Source organism: Lissotriton helveticus, chromosome 9 (assembly GCF_964261635.1).
Source record: "Lissotriton helveticus chromosome 9, aLisHel1.1, whole genome shotgun sequence".
In the NCBI taxonomy this organism is placed as follows: Eukaryota; Metazoa; Chordata; class Amphibia; order Caudata; family Salamandridae; genus Lissotriton; species Lissotriton helveticus.
Genome location: NC_136070.1, coordinates 344,527,440 through 344,545,568, shown reverse-complemented (window position 1 = coordinate 344,545,568; position 18,129 = coordinate 344,527,440). Strand labels below are relative to the sequence as shown.

The window sequence follows — 18,129 nt, the reverse complement described above, 5'->3', positions numbered from 1 at the left end:
TTTACGGCTCTTAAGGGAACTGTAGGATGCAAGTATATAACATGCAGCAGTCACACAGCAAATGTGCTGATTTGTCTTGAACATGGAACCTTCCCATGCAAAATATTTGTGATGATCAAAATGCATTATGTACACCACTCAGATTGTGTATTAGGGGAATGGTTTACCAAGCAGAGTATGCCGACATTAACAAATGTTTGTACTGTGCAAAGTCTTTGAACACCCCTGCAGCACATGAAAAAACGAATTAAGAATTACTTCTGTCACATATAAAAATGCTTATAAAAAAGATCAAACAAAAAAAAGAAAGGTATCAACATATTTACACGGTGGTTCAAGTACTGATCCCCGAATCGAGCCATGAAAATGTTTTGCATGTAAATCTTGCAACAAACATTACATACAAATGTGATAAAGTCTCTTCAAAATTCAAAAGAGGATATGTGGAAACATATCATCTTAGTACATCTGATTACATTGCTGTGAGTGGCATTTATTAGAAGTGAAAGTTATTAACCTGAACTTTGAAACATTCATGCTTTTCCTTCTAACCACCCTGTGGAAGATGCAGTTAGCGAATTAAGAGACTGTCAATTATCAGGTCCGCCCTCTATGTAGTGTCAGTAATTATACTTTGAGCAACAGCATAGTCCATTAAATGTAAGTGAGGTTTTGTATAGCACGCAGCTTGAACTCATATCTTTCAAAGTGCTCTCATATGGGCTAATGAAGGAAAAGGAGGAATGGTGAAATAAAATAATTGCCATGGGTCACACCAATTGGTCAAAGCTGGGATTGATCTGAAGTCTTCTTCTTTCACATAGTCCAATTCAGCCCCTAGACAGAGATATCAATTGTCTGCGTTTTACATCAAATGTCACTGCTTTGTCCTTAATTCCTGGTTTATGAAGTTACAGCGTGGGTGGTAGGCAGAAGTCATAAGAAGATTAGGATAGTTTTGGGATACAGGGTCCAAGAGAACCTAGAGTTGAGCCATGCCCAGGCTTCATGCTCTTAACCTGGCTCAAGCGTTCAGTGGTTCGCCCACATCTAGTGCCTGGCTCAGTTTGAGTATGTGAGTGGGGTGGAGCTGTTTCACAGGGGAAAGGGCTCTGGCACTGCCTGTCTAGTGAATGTAGAGCTAATGTTACAAACAACTCTCACGACCCATAACTTTCTGAAGCCACCAACCGCTACTGGGTGTATAGTGCATTGTATATGAAATAAATGCCAATTATGTGATTTGTTCTTCTGTTTAATCATAAACAAGAAAACTGAGATGAACGTTTATGGGTGGGTTATTGGACAATGCAATTCCAGGTGGGCGCACAGGACACCACCGGAAGGAGGTGCCAATTTAGATTTTAAAATATGAGTTTAAATATTTTCTAAAACCAGTAAGGATAATATAGTTTACATTTGAAATGTATATTTTGCAATGTAAAGATTAGCAAAATAGGGGTACTTTATCTGGAAATGAGCAGTTGAGGCTTTGATTGTTAGAGAGGAGAAGTTTTGATTTGTTTTTAAACTTGATGTTAAAACGAATACTATCCCTAGAAGAGTGTTGTTCTAAATACCCTATTGGATTGTCCAGAGAGAAGACAGAAAATAAGGCTAATGTGCTTTGTTTGTTCTGTGGTACGGTTTGCTGAGGGAATAAATGAGAAATAATTGAAGTGAAAGGTGTGCTTTGTTTATTTAACTATGCAGCATGCTGAGGCTGCGAAATGGGACTAAATGACTGTTGAGAAGGAAATTAAACAGAGGAAGCCCACATTCTGTGAATAATGGGGAACTGAACTGACATCTTTTTGGCTACAGAAAGGTCACAAAACGATTTAATACAAAGCACTTACATCATCGTAAAAGTGCATTCTCAGGCTATTTTCTTGCCTTTAAATTGCATCTTGTACCATGTAGGCATGTGAACTGCATTAAGGTGCATAATGCTCTATTACTTACCGGTAATCTACATTACTCCAGGTCCCGTTGTCCTCATCCCATTCATCACAAAGTGGAGAGAACCATCTCTCTACAGAAAAAAAGACCAGAGGAATGCTGGGGACCCTAACCCTGCCCCTTCCACTGGGAGTACATAAGCAGTACTTACCCAGCATTCCACCGGAACCACCAAGCCTCCAACAGGAAGGCTGGCAGTCCAGGAGGTAGGGCGAGCGTATTAATGGGATGAGGATAACAGGACCCGGAGTAATGAAGATTACCGGTAAGTAATAGAGCATTTCACCTCTGGTCCCTCCTATCCTCGTCCCATTCATCACAAAGTGGAGAATACCAAAGGAGAAACCCAGCCTTCCAAAAAACCACAAGCACACCCAGGAAACCACACCAAAGGCAGCAACCCAAGGGCAGCAAATAGGGAAAACTGCCGGAAACTCCAGGCAGAGCACCCACAGAGGAAGGTGCCCCACCAAAGCAGGGACGCACCCAGCAAAACAATGGGCAAAAAGAAAAGGCGGACAACCCACAGAGGGCAAGCAGTAAACACCAGGAGCACCCCCCAAACGGACAAGGAAGGTGGAGAGCAAGCCCAACAACAACAAAGGGCACCCAAAGAAGAAGACCCCCAGCGGCCCAACGTGCCAACAAGACAGAACCAGCCAGCAGGGACACAACCAAGGACTGGAACCAAAGTAAAACAGAAGGAGACAGCACCAGCAAGGAGGCAGCCAAAAAGAAATTGAGAAACAGAGAGCGCAGGTCAAGAAAAGGGAAAACCCACACCGCCACCCAAATGGGAGCAAACCCAAAGAGGCGACCAGCACAAAGAGACCCCAATGGCAAAAACCACGGAAGGGAATGGCGCCAAAGTAACCAACACCCTAGACGGAGCAGGACAGAGAAGATAAAGCCCAAACAGAACACGGCCAAGGGCGCCCAACGGACAAAAAAGCAGAGATGCCCAGCACCACTAGACAGGCACAGAGGACCAAATCAAAAGGAAAGAGGACACGACCAACCAACAGCGAAAGATACAAACCCAAGGAAACACCAAGGGCAGGACCACCCAGACCAAACCAGAATGACCGGCCCCAGAGAGCCCAGAGGACAAGCCCCCGAAACTCCACAGATGAGCCACAGGCTCCAGGGGAGAGCGTCCAGCACCAAACACTGGAGCCGACAGAAGCCAACCACCAAGCACCCAGCCCGGGAGACGGAGACAGAGCCCAGGGCCAGCCCAAGAGGAAAGGCCAAGGCACCCACAAACAAAAACCGGGGAGACACGAACACAACCCGCAGAAAGCTGCCCCACAAGGCCCCAAGAGCCAGAAGGGAGCAGGCCCGACAGAGACCAGAACCCCAGGAGGACTAAACACCGCCCAGAGAGCAAACAGAAAAAGGGCCAGAGAGGAAAAGCCAGAGCAGCAGGAGCCAACAAGACCAACCCCCATGGCCAATAAGACCAGGGAACACCAAATAAGCCCCAAACAACACAGTCCCAGCAGAACACCCCAACTGCAAACCAGAGAAGAGGCGCAACGGACCCCACAAAGGAACAGCCAGCCAACCAAGCAGCCCAGAGGATCCAAGACCACAGCAAGAGAAACCCAAGCAAGCCCCAATACAAACAGCAGACGAGCCAAGACCAGAAACGGTTGAAAGAACAGCACAGTCAGCGACAACCCCAAAAAGACCAGGCCGACCGCCGACCAACAACAGACAGGCCAGCCAAGACCGCGGGCCAACAACACGGACCCACAGAGGCCCGGACCCACATCCGGGGAAGGCCCAAACCGGGGAAGGCCCCAGCAGAGTACCCGCAAAAGCCAGGAAGGGCCAGAGGAGACAGAGTCACAAGCCCCCGACCCCTCCCACCACAGAATGACAGACACCACCAAAGAGAGCGGCCCCTAAAAAAGAGGGGGAGAGGGGCACGCAGCCAGAAAGGGGGCCGAGGCCACAAGGGGCAGGACCACCCCAACCCTGCAAGAACCAGGAGACCACCACCGAGGGAACAGCCACCCCTGGACAGAAACCATGCCAGCCAGAGACTACATCAGGGCAAAAACAGCAAAGAGGATGGCACGGCCACAGGGCCGGGAGACCCCCCAACCAGGAAACAACCAGTCCTGAGCCTGCCAAAGGCCAGAGGGCAGAGGAGAACAGCCGGCAGCAGATACCCAGGGTCCCCGGACCACCGGGGCCAGCACAATCAGGCCACCAACCAGCTCCAACCCACCAAAAACAAAGGCTGAGACCAGAGCAGACCAGAGCCCAGCAGGGAACCCAGGCGGAGGCAAAGAGGGCCCAACGAAGCCAGCAGAACCCCCAAGAGCAGGACACTAAGAGGTCCCCCCGGAAACCCAGGCAGACACCCACCCAGGAAGCCATCGGGCCAGAACAAGCTGAGGGCAGACCCCGACCCAAGGAGGAACGCGGCAGACCACAGCACAAGGTAGCCGGAGGCAGCCACCCATCCATTGCAATAACGAATGAATGAATGAATGAATGAATGAAAAGATGCTTGCTAAAGCGCACTGCGGCCAAGCGGCTTCCTGGCGCTGGGGGGGGAAAGTCGGATTCTACAGTGCTACCGGGGGGCTAAACCAGGAAGGCCTGGGAAAAAAGAAAAGTTTTTAAAGCTTTACGAAAGGAGGGATAGAGGGGGATGGACCGAATGGACAACGGAAGGCTGTTCCAGAACTGGGGGGCCAAAACCGAGAAGCGGGTACCACTGGTTCGAGATTTGCGGAAACGGGGTACTTGGAGAAGAAGATGAGATGAGGAGCGGAGAGTGCGAGTAGGGGTGTAGGGGGTGACCAAGGAAACAATAAAGGCAGGGGCGGAGTGAGTGTAGGCCAGATAGGCTAAACAGGCTAGTTTCAAGAAGGAACGGAGGTGCACCGGGAGCCAGTGAAGGGATTTGAGGACAGGGGTGATGTGAGAAAATTTGGGGAGATGGAAAATGAGACGGGCTGCTTGATTTTGGATTGCCTGTAGCCGTCGTGATTCGAGAGCTGGGATGCCAACATAAAGGCAGTTCCCGTAATCAAGACGGGAGGTGATGTGAGCCATGATAATCGTTTTAAGGGCAGTGGTAGAAAAGAAACAGGAGATTTTCCGAATGAGGCGGAGGGACAAGAAACAAGATGAAATAACGGAGCTGATTTGGGCATGCATGGAAAGGTCGTTACTAAGCTTAATGCCCAAAGTGCGAACAGAGGAAGCAGGTGAGGGAGGGGGGCCAAAGGAGGGGGGCCAGTGGGAAGGGGACCAAGGGTTGGAAGGACCACCCGTGAGGACAAGCTCCGTCTTGTCCGGATTCAGCTTGAGATGATTCGAGATCATCCAATCCGAAATGAAGACTAGGGTAGAGCTGAGAAAAGAAGGAGAGTCAGGGGTGGACAGATCAAAGATGAGCTGAAGGTCATCCGCGTAGTTGTACACGGAGACCCCCAGCTCCAGAAGAGAAAAAATGAGAGGGTAGATATAAAGATTGAAGAGAAGAGGGGAAAGAGAAGAGCCTTGAGGAACTCCGCACGCAAGAGGGCGGGGAGGAGCGGGAATCCTGCAAGATAACCAGGCCCGACCCCGCTCAACTACAGAGAGCAGACAAGAGCAAGCACACACAGGAAGGCATGGCCAAAGGCAGTGAGAGGAAAAGCAGCACGAGCAACCCGGACACACAGGAGGACAAGCCAGGACCCCGAACTGACAGCACCAAAGCAGAAGACGCCAACCACCCCAGCACCAGACCGACCCAGGAGGACACCAAACCAGGACCGAAACAGCCAGGAAAGAACTCCTGGCAATGAAGCACAGGCCAAAACTGCCACGCAGCACGCACCCGGAGGAGGCGGTCCTGCAGATACAGAACAAGGCCCAACCCTAGATCCACGAAGAGGTCAACAGCACACAGAGGGGGTATACAACAACAGGAGAGGTGGAACAGGGCAATGCAGCAGCCAGCACCAGCACAAGAAGCCAACCAGCCCATGGTAGAAACAACCCCCGTCATGCAAAAAACATGCCAGGATACAAAAAAGGAACAAGTGGGCCCCACGGGGAAGGCCAAGGTGCACCTCCAGGACCCACGGCAGGAAGGGAAGACAACACACCAGCCAGAAGTACCCAGTCCACCACGAAGAGACACCCAGTCGAAGAGGGGGGCAACAGCAACAAGGGCACATAGGCGCTGAAGAACAGATGCCAATTGGTATGCAACCCAATGGCAGGCTGACAGGGAGGTAAGGCCGCAGGCCAAATAACAGCAACCCCAGAAGGAGGAAAGGTTGAGTCGACCCACCGGGACATGAGAGAGAGGACCATGAGGATGAACACAGGCCTCCACAGTGGATGCAACAGCACATCAAGCCACCAGACACGGCCACCTGCAAACTAAAGAGGTGTCCAGAAAACAGCACGCAGCCCACAGGGCCACAAGGAGCTCACCAACAGAACAACACAACAACCTACTACATCAGCCCGCATGAACGGAGCAAACCTATGACAAGGGACAAAGACACCCAAGAGTACCTAGGCCACGAGGTCACAGAGCACAAAGCCCCCCTCAGCTACCATAGCCAGAAACACAGAGCAGTCAGCTGATGGTGAGACACGAACCTGCTCCCAACATCCCAACTCCAAAGGCGGCATCTCGAGCCAGTAGTCCACAACTACCACCATCCGACAGGCTGGGAGCAGAAGAGACCGCAACGTGGCACACACCAGGAAGGTGGGGGGGCGGAAGACAAGAACAAGGCCCCCTGGGCCGCCCCCCATGGGTGCCCAGGCGTACCCCTAGGAACCACCCAAGGACACAGAGAGAAGCAGCAACAGGCGAGCAGCACAACCACAAACAAGGGAAAGAGACACCACTATGCAGTACTCACCGGGGGGAGGGGTGGGGGGGGCAGCCAACAGGAACAAGGATCCCCCCACCACCCCCAGCCAGCCCAAGCTGACCAACCAGCAACCACACCAGGGCCGGAGAATCAGGAAACGCAGCGCATCTTCCACCCAGCCAGGCCACAGGAAGATGCGCTCAGCAAATGGCCTGCAAGGAGGAGCCGCCAGGAACATCCCAGCCTTCCAGCAAGCCTGCCGGGCCGGGCAGCAAGACTCCCCGCCCACACAGCCAGGCAGCCGAAGGAGGAGTAGAAGAAGAAAACACCACTCCAGCCCAGCAGGAGCACCAGCAGCACCTTGTCCCAATTCTGTCAACAGACAGAAAAAAAGAACAGACGGAATGCTGGGTAAGTACTGCTTATGTACTCCCAGTGGGAGGGGCAGGTTTAGGGTCCCCAGCATTCCTCTGGTCTTTTTTTCTGTCAGGTGATGGTTATCTCCACTTTTTGATGAATGGGACGAGGACAGTAGGGACCTGGGGGTAATAAACACCTAATCTTGTTACCCCTTTAAGGTAAATCTTTGCAGCATCCCACTGAAGCCGCTTTAACATTTCCAAGGTATAAAATGTGCCGGTTGCATTTTCACACACATTCTTGTACTTCAGACTTACATTTTCCTGTGCCTCCATATTTTTCTAAACTTGTGAGAATTAAATTGAACTGCTTTCGGAAAGAAATGTAAAATATTTAGATTTTCTGGCACAATCCAATCATGGGTGTGCACACAAACTGTCACGTTTAAGGCAGTGCACTTTAGATGCAGAAAAGAACCCTGAGTTTGTGAAAGTCACATTAACTATTCTCAGACAAAAGCTGCGCGGAAATCAGGCATTGGGCGAGAAGAGTGGGGAAATGATAAATAAAACAAAAGAAATTCACTTGTAAAAAAAAGAAATAAGAAAAAGAAAAACCTGTAGATTATTGATATATCCCCCGGGTTCTGAAATAAACTCCTATGCCATGCCTGTCAGAGGACGAGATGCATGGTTCTCTCAGTGCTCCTAAATCATTCAAGTGACTCTGTACAATAGAAGGATGTGTCCCCTGCATGTACCTGCTCTCAGTTTATTGATCCCCTGTCCACGCTAGCAACCAAAGGCGGAGGTCTGAATTTATGTTGTTTGCCGAGTAATTTGCTTTTTCTCCGCACAAAGGGCCATGGACAGGGTGAAAAATCATACGGGGTCTTATTTCCAAACACATTTTGGGCTGCATAAAGTAGCACTGCTTTATTACTCTTTTGCATACGCTTACATGCCTTTGTGGAAAGACCACAAAACATATGGAATGGAAATATTCATAGAATAGACATATACAATATGAATAGACAGGACCGTGTTCTCCTTGCACATTTATTATTAGGGAGTTGGATTTTTCAGGGCCATTAATTGATTCATTGTGATAAGATAGTTCATTGGCTTAAAAAAACTCCTGCACCCACTCCCCCCCCCCCAAATACTGTCTATATGCCCCCCATCCCCCTCCCACCAGAGCCAGCATTTGTTAAGATAGCGCCATGGGCAGAGAGAAATTTTGCGCCCCTGCTAGCGAATTAAATGAGGCAGCAGGGGACCCCAGCTTCAGTGCTTTAAGTGGGATGAAAAAACTGGAGGGTCTCTCAAAGGGGTGTGGCCAATGTAATTAAGGGTGTGGCTTAAAAACTCTTAAACTAAAAAATCGGCGCCTAGCATAGTGTGCCACCCGACTTGTATTTTGTTGTTTCTGTCATTTCATCTAGATATACGATACAACAAGTAACATCATACCTACAACAAGTCAGGACTATTGGCTTTGACAATGGTTTTTAGTTGCATCAGATAAATAAGAAGCAACTATGGCTTGTTGTATATAATATTGCAAAAGCTTCCACTTAGAGCCCTGGTGACACCAGGACAGTGTTGCTGCTAACGAGTTTCAAAAAGAGAAGGGAAATCCAGAGAGAAAATTACTCTCTTTAAAGGATTTCCCTTCCACTAGAACGCTCACCTGGCATGACGTCATGCCGTAACCTCCACTTGTGAGAAGTGAGCGGTGTGAGCATGCGTACATGGATGTGCCTGCCGTCACTGCAGTCTGGAAAAAACACGGACTGCAGTGACAGTAGGCACAAAACAGTGCCCGAAAGAGACCTGGTTCGAGGCCCCCTCTAAAAAACTGCCGGTGCTCAGACCCGGTGAGACCCGGCCCACTTAAAGCACTGCCCAGCTTTGAGTTCACTGGTCAGTCCCTGGCTGAGCAATGACTGACCCCCGAACACAAATGTTTGGGACTGCCCCAGCTTACGGCAATCACTGATAGCTTAGCTGCCTCGCGCAGATGATGGTTCTGTTGGTGTGTTTCAGCAGGGGCAAGTGAGACAGTGCTGGGAGGGCAAAGAAGGAGGCTAAAGGGGTGTTAAAAACATTGCCACCGCTATGACAATGAAGGAATAAAAACCACTTTAAACTGGCAAATCAGACAGAAATGAGCACACAGGGGCATGGACAAGGCTTTAGGAAGATGACAGGGGTGCTGCTATTGGGATACCTTAATGCACAGAACTTCATACGCCCCTCCGAATATTGGCACCCTGGGCCTGGGCCCAGCTCGCCTATGCGAAAAAAACGGCCCTGCCCCCCACCTTTCCCGTAGTCTCTTATTATATCCCTCTTATGTATGTATGTATTGCGACTTATATAGCGCACGTATCACCCGAAGGCATCAAGGCGCTTGCCTTGGGAACCCGTCCTGGTTTTTCCCTGTGAGATAACCCCTACTGGGTATCCCCAGGGTGAAAGCCAGGCATCCCGCAGCGGGTGGGCCGCCGTAGTGGAGATTAAGCAACTATTGCCCAGAGTTGCAGCGTGGGACCCCATGATTAGAATAGGCACCGAGGCGAGAATTATCGAGTCCGTGGACATTTTGGGCTCAGGACCCTGCCGCGTCGGGAATTGAACCCTGGTCCCGGGCCGGACCTCTGCATCAGGGTCTGCCGCTCTAATCAGTGAGCCACACTCCTCTTACCTACTCTTTCTCCTCCCTTTCAACTCTCCCTTCCCTTCTCTTGTTTTTTCTTTTTATTTATAGTTTATTAAGTTGTGTGTATATTTGATAATTATCATGCTTACTCAGAGACTAAATCATATTAATGACATGCTTCACCTTTTCGACCTGCATAACTATACATGTTTCATTTTGTTATTCATAAAATGCTAATAAAAGGTGCTCTGAAACAATAAAAAATAAAAAAAGAAGCGCCTACTGCACAGAACTGCATACAACCAATAAGAATGAGCTTTGAATCATCGAGAAGATTCTCACTATTGTGAGGTTGATAAAACGGGTATTAGCAGTAGCTGTTCAAACTTTGGAAAGCGCTTAGTAACTTTGAATGCAGTATTTGTTTGCTATACAGGTAGAAGTACTACAATTGCCGAGATCAGCACCTTTCTTGGGACTTTCACTTTTCTACATTTTCAAGTGTAACATCTGATGTACAGATTCTCCCTATTGAGTGCAGCATTCAGCTTTTTTAATAGTTTATTATTATTTCAAAATTTGAGTAAGAATTGGGGTTTGGGTTAAATGTTTCAAACTTGGTATTCGGTTTGACCTGCTTTGCCTGCAATATTTGCCATAGTTGCAGAATATTTCAGCTGAGTCATAAGACACACAGGGATAGTGCATATATTCATGATATCACTGTTTTTCAAAATATTAGGGGAATGCTTGCAAAATCAAGAACTCTCACTACCTTCCGCAAACCTGCTCACATTTTGCCAATTTTGCCCACCTCACACCAGATGTTTTGGTTTCAACTAATCCCTACATTTCCACGGCAGAAAGCAGTGGATGAATTGATGCTAGAGTGCATAAACGCCAAACATGCTGATGAACGTTCGATCATGACTGTAATTTAACTCTAAAATAATTATACAGTAGTCAAAAGGAGGAACAAAAAAACCTCAACATTTGCCTTTCATGTGAATGTACGTCTGGTATTCTTCTGTCCTAATGCAAGAATTGACTTTTTGTGTTCAAATATCTTTTCCGTGGGTTAGTTTGGGAAATCATGGGCCACATATATCAAGCAATTTTGCGTTCGTAAACAGGTCAATTCGCAGAAAAGTCTTTTCCCATGTATCTTGCTCTATTTGGCAATTTTTTTTTTTTTTCAGTTCAAGAAGTCTTTATTCGATTAGTCAATCATAAAAGACAATAAAATACAATATATACATATAAAACAGTTAAAACAAATATTAAATCATTGATACGCTAATCAGCTTCTATACAAATATACAACTTTGTACAAATGAACACATAGACAGCCATACATCAACAAGTTACAGTAAACTGGCAGTCATCATTCGATTGTTTTTGATGAACCTGCATCTAAGCACCCATGCCCACCCGAGAAATTTTGCCACCCCCACAACAATGAGGGGATCCAAGGTAGTTTTAAGCAATCTAGTAGCTTCAGCAGCCAATCTGGTTCCTAACTGCCTACACACAGGTTTTAGCCATTTGGCTCTGGGGGCAGAATATAAAGGGCACACATACAACAAATGTTCCAGACTTTCCCAAGTGCCTTGGCAGTTGGGACAAAAGCCAGACCTGTCTGTTCCCCATTTTATAGTAAACTCCCCTATGGGGAGTGAACCGCATCTAAATTGGAAAAATAATTTGCGGTCCAGGGGTTTAGTTATAATGTCCCAAAACCCCTCTAGCTTTGGTATGTCCTTGTGTACGGTAAACAAACCAGTAAGGCTGCTCGGGTTTGTTTTCATGTACATATTGTGGGTCACCCAGTTCCAATAACTTTTTTTAAGATCACTTTTGGAGGGAAAATTGGCTGACTCAGGCGAGGACCACAGATCACCATAGCCCAGGGCCAATAAGGTAGACTTAAGGTCTCTAAACCATCCAATATTTGAGGCACCAGGGCTATTCTTAACCTCCAAACAGGCTTCTGCATAGTAGTGGAGTTCTGGCGTAGTCCATAGACGGCGCCAGAAGGTAAGGGGACGGAGTCTTGCTTGGTCTTCCACCGGGTGACACCCTAGATCATAAAGGAGGGGAATTATTGGAGTCGACTGTGGGAGCCCTATGGACAGTCTTAGAAATTTGTTTTGGGCATGTTTTAAAGAATCCAGATTACTGCCACCCCATAGTTCTGCGCCATAAAGGATCGCTGAAAGAACCTTACCACCATAGATCTTGATAAGCGGAGACATTGGCCTCGTGAATGACCCTTTATGCTCTTTAATCAGTGCCCCGCCTAACTGTTTCAGTTTCAAGGTCATAAGCTCAATCTGGTGGGTCCAGCTCAGAGTATCACTGAAGGTGACACCCAGGTAGGTGAAGTATTTTGTTTGCTCCAGGGGGATGTCCCCCATGGTGACCCTGGCATTTATTTGCTTACGCCCCCTTAACACCATAAATTTGGTTTTGGAGACATTCACCTCCAGCTCATGTTCGCTGCAGAAACTCTCGAACCTTGACAGTGCATTCTGCAAACCCTGCCTGGTACGTGAAATCAGGAGAGTGTCATCAGCGAACATGAGCAGGGGGATTCTCATGCCAGCCAAAGTTGGGGCATCCGTGGAAAAGTTGTCATAATACTTAATAACTCTATTAATATATAGAGAAAACAAGGTCGGTGCCAAAACACAACCTTGCCTGACACCCTTTGCCACAGGGAATTGCTCTGTCACCTCACCCGGTTTGCCCCATCGCACAAATGCAAATGTCTGAGCATGGAGATTCACTATAAGACGCACCAAAATGGGAGGCATCCCCATATCCAATAGGCAGTTCCAAAGCCCAGCCCTCGGGACTAGGTCGAACGCAGACCGAAGATCCACGAAGGCGGCATATAGATTGCCTTTACCCAAGGTAACCGTCTTCCAGTGCAGAACATGAAGCGAAACGCCTGATCCAGGGTACTCACGCGGGGTCTAAACCCAGCTTGGAGAGGAGTAAGAATGTTAAATTCCTCCATCCAAGCCTGAACCCTTGTCAGAACAAGGCGAGTAGTAATCTTCTGAACTGCGTCTATTAGGCTGATCGGCCGGTAATTCGAAGGAACCGACCGATCCCCCTTCTTGAAGATAGGCAGTATTTCAGCGCCTGCCCAGGAGGCAGGGACCCTGGCGCCCACAACCAGCGCATTTACTAAACGCACTAGGTATGGTACCCATAAGTCCTGGTCTTGTTGGAATAAGTCCGCTGGGATACAATCCGGACCTGGCGCTTTGCCCCTAGGGATGGCATTCAGGACAGACTCTACCTCTTTGGCCGAAAACACAAGTGTATCAGTAATAATCGGCCAATTAATAGAGTCCTGCGTAGAGCCATGACAACTAAATTGTTCCTCAAAGTATGACACCCATTTTTGTTGTTCAATGGATGCGGGGCTAGGGCGGTCGTCCTGAGACTGACCCCACCTAAGGAGATGCCAAAAGCGTTGGAAGTTCCTGGAGCCACAGGCCTCAGCAAGTAGGCACCAACGCTCGTCGTCCCATGCAGCTTTTGCCTGATGTTTGGCTACTTTGTACGCCTTCCTACAGGTTTTGATTAAGGCCAGGTTCTTTAATTTCAAGGCCTTAAACAGAGACGAGTGGGACTCACGGCAGGCATCGTTAAACCAGTTAACTGGTTTCTTAGCCTTCCCCCTTCCCTTGTTAGCAACAATTTTGACAAACATGGTTTTTAGAGACATGAACAGGCTAGCGTGGATGTCTGTGATTGTTGTGATCATCGTTTCCTGGTTTTCGCATTTGTCAATTTCCATTATGGAATTTGATACCAGGGTTCTGATCTTGGCACGTGCTTCCAAATCTACAGAAACCTTTGGCCAACGCACCCTCCTCATGTTATTTGTTAAAACCACAGCCTCTTGTACGGGATTAGGCTGGCGAACAAACGGCCCTGCAAAGCTCAAGTCCTTCAATTCCGCTAATAGAGGTTCATGATCACTTTCTGGGCGAGGTTTGACTGACATATCCAAAACTAAGTGCCACATTGTAATATCAACTAAGATATAATCAATGCGACTACTATGTCTGCCATTAAAGAAAGTGTGATTGCCTACCCTATCAGAGCTTACGCGTCCATTCAGGGCGCGCAGCCCCCAATTTAAACAGAGACCTTTAATAAATGTGGCTGCTTGAGACCACTTGGGGATCGGGGGTAACTCAAGTTGGGGAATCCCCCATGTCAGGTCCTCATCATCGGTTAATAAACCATCCTCAGTGCCTAGGGGTTCAAAACAAGTGTTAAGATCCCCCATAACAACCACATGACCCGTTAGTTAGGTGGAACCCAAGAAGTCATCCAAACATGTAAGGGTGGAAGACACACGGCCACCCGCAATGCCTCTTGCATATACGTTGACAAGCAGTATGTTCAGCCCACTACTTGTTTCCATACTGATTATCAATATATCTGGGCAGTCAATAAAGATCTCCTTCACAGATACACCTGCTGCCTGACGAACCCAAATGATAAGACCACCCATGGCCCTGCCTCTTTGGCCTCTCACCGCTGGTTTATCAAAATTCAGGAAACCTGGAAAATAAACAGATTCGGTCGCCCAAGTCTCCTGGAACGACCAGACGTCACCTTGTCGTATAAAATCAGCCCAATCAGGAATACAAACACAAGAATCAATTCCTGCAACATTCCAGCATCCCAAAGTGGTGCCCTTTCCACATAGTTCCTCGCACATTTTAGTAACAACATTTGAGCAGGAATCATTAGACAAGAGAGAGGATTCAACATACCCCACAACTTCTGTGGACGGACCATCCTTTATCAAACGCAATGGCCCATCCAAACTAGTTGGCCCACTGCTTGCTCCTAGAAAATTAACTTCATTGGTATACAAGGGGGTAGATAACGAAGTTATTAACTCTAACCCTTTTCTACAACCAATACAGCCCTCCACGGAGTGATAGTCTTGGTCTACTGGCCTTTCAGCAACATTGGGAGTGATACCCAGGACATCTACCCCCCTCCAGCACTCCAAGTTAGAGACATCAACCCTAGAGGAAAGTACTGGTCAATCATTAGTTGATAACCATGATAATGGATCAAATAGATTTCTCAAGGGGATCTTCCATAGCTCTTTGGGCTGGGTAGACATATTTGGAAATGGGTGTGGTGGGAAGAAACCTGGGTACTGCTGTGTCTGTATAAGGGCAGGTGTTATAGGAACCGGAGGATACAGGGGCTTATTGGGGAACAATGAATTAGTTAGGACTGGAAGGCCCTTGGTCTGGGTATTGATCTTAGCCCAACCTGGCGTCTGAGCGGGACAATTATAATTAGATTGAATGTAGGAGCGATACTGCGCCTCAGGATTGAACTGAAATCCGTGATAATTGGGAGTAAAGTTAGTCCATTTAAGGAGGCTTTTGGTGTTTTTACTGTTATTAGCAGGAGGGTGATCAGATGGATTGATCAGGGTCTCAGGGTAAAAATAAGTAAGATTCCTCGTTGAGATCCCACCCTCGTTACTTCCTACATACCAATCAGAGAGATGGGATACAACTTTGTGATCCCTAAAGTTAATAATAACTATGTCCCCCTCTATGTCCTTGGGGCGAACCCCTACCCACCGACATCTTCTGACTGTAACAATGTCCCCATTGAGATGTGAAGGAAGGGGCCTATTTGTTTTTAGCCAAAAGATGACTTTGTTTTTAAGGCTATCATAGTTTTCCCTATCCCCTTCCGCAACCGGAGGCACTCCCGTCATGACAATTACAAAGTTCGTAGAATCCGGGGGCAGATCAACATGTTTCTTATGTGGAAGGGGTCTGTTAGTTTTACCAGTGGGATTGGCGGATTTACTCATCCCATTCCTAGACTGTGACACTGCACCCTTTTCAGGTGGTTTATTGACTACCACCCTAGGATTTGTTTTAGCAATGCTTGTCGCTGGCGGGGGTTTGGCCACTGAAACCAATGCTTTGTTATTTATAATAACGTTATCAGTGTTGGGAGCACTTTTAGTAGTTTTATTAGTAGAACTAGTTGTAATGCCTGCGCCCTGGGATATACCAAGAGTTGAATTTGGTGGTCCCTTTACCTTGCCCTCGCTAGGAGTGTGGATAGGCTCTATGGTCACCAGCAGGCGGTCCAATTTATCCCCCAGTGTCCTAACACGCTCCAATACAGGAAGCATGTATGATTTAATAAGCTTCTCTATGTTAACATAGGACACCTCCTGAACCCCTTCACTAGATATCTCGTGGGTATCCATCCCCTGTATGTCTGAGACCAAGGGCGCTACGATAGATGGTAGTGCCAACTCGGTGTTTGGTTTATAATAACGTTTATAATAACGTTATCAGTGTTGGGAGCACTTTTAGTAGTTTTATTAGTAGAACTAGTTGTAATGCCTGCGCCCTGGGATATACCAAGAGTTGAATTTGGTGGTCCCTTTACCTTGCCCTCGCTAGGAGTGTGGATAGGCTCTATGGTCGCCAGCAGGCGGTCCAATTTATCCCCCAGTGTCCTAACACGCTCCAATACAGGAAGCATGTATGATTTAATAAGCTTCTCTATGTTAACATAGGACACCTCCTGAACCCCTTCACTAGATATCTCGTGGGTATCCATCCCCTGTATGTCTGAGACCAAGGGCGCTACGATAGATGGTAGTGCCAAAAGATGACTTTGTTTTTAAGGCTATCATAGTTTTCCATATCCCCTTCCGCAACCGGAGGCACTCCCGTCATGACAATTACAAAGTTCGTAGAATCCGGGGGCAGATCAACATTTTTCTTATGTGGAAGGGGTCTGTTAGTTTTACCAGTGGGATTGGCGGATTTACTCATCCCATTCCTAGACTGTGACACTGCACCCTTTTCAGGTGGTTTATTGACTACCACCCTAGGATTTGTTTTAGCAATGCTTGTCGCTGGCGGGGGTTTGGCTACTGAAACCAATGCTTTGTTATTTATAATAACGTTATCAGTGTTGGGAGCACTTTTAGTAGTTTTATTAGTAGAACTAGTTGTAATGCCTGCGCCCTGGGATATACCAAGAGTTGAATTTGGTGGTCCCTTTACCTTGCCCTCGCTAGGAGTGTGGATAGGCTCTATGGTCGCCAGCAGGCGGTCCAATTTATCCCCCAGTGTCCTAACACGCTCCAATACAGGAAGCATGTATGATTTAATAAGCTTCTCTATGTTAACATAGGACACCTCCTGAACCCCTTCACTAGATATCTCGTGGGTATCCATCCCCTGTATGTCTGAGACCAAGGGCGCTACGATAGATGGTAGTGCCAACTCAGTGTTTGGTTTATAATAACGTTTATAATAACGTTATCAGTGTTGGGAGCACTTTTAGTAGTTTTATTAGTAGAACTAGTTGTAATGCCTGCGCCCTGGGATATACCAAGAGTTGAATTTGGTGGTCCCTTTACCTTGCCCTCGCTAGGAGTGTGGATAGGCTCTATGGTCGCCAGCAGGCGGTCCAATTTATCCCCCAGTGTCCTAACACGCTCCAATACAGGAAGCATGTATGATTTAATAAGCTTCTCTATGTTAACATAGGACACCTCCTGAACCCCTTCACTAGATATCTCGTGGGTATCCATCCCCTGTATGTCTGAGACCAAGGGCGCTACGATAGATGGTAGTGCCAACTCGGTGTTTGGTTGGGATGGTGTTGGTGTGGGTGGCCGGCCACTATGGCCTTTCCTTTTTACCCCCCCTTCCTCCTTCTTTTCCTCGGTGGAGATTTCACAACCCTTTTAGCCTCAGCTGGCTTAGCTCTACTATTACATCGATTCTTAGATGGTGTACCATCACCTAGGTCTATACCAACCAGAGAGGGGGTGGGCAACATGGAACGAGATTCCAAATCAATAAGATTGGTAAAGGGGATATTTTTTTTCCACAAAACTGGAATGATCAACCGGCGGGCAAGCCAAGTGATCACCACTAATGGCATTGACACAAAGCGGGGAAATGTTTAGGAACCTAAATATTCTTGGGGTTTGATTGATGTCGGTAGCATCGGCCTCAATTGAGCTCAACCCTTGTGCAACCATATCATGGGTAGAATTTAAGACAGTTTGAGACTGCATAGAGATTTTCTTTAATTGCTCAATCGATCGTCGACGCTCTGCTCTTCTCTCGGCTAGGAGGAGGTCCATATCTACCTCCTTGGTAGATTTTAAAAAAAATGTATCTAGTGGGCCAAGAACAGAATTGCCTACACCAGGGGGGGCAGAGTGACTCATGACAGGACCCTAAAACAG

The 18,129-nt window shown here is 47.5% G+C and overlaps 1 protein-coding gene across 1 annotated transcript in view; it reads right to left on the bottom strand.

Moving 5' to 3' along the window:
* SLC24A4 (solute carrier family 24 member 4) overlaps positions 1–18,129 on the bottom strand; it is a 578,300-nt gene that overhangs the window by 213,393 nt on the left and 346,778 nt on the right. The gene's annotated exons all lie outside the window — the stretch shown is intronic.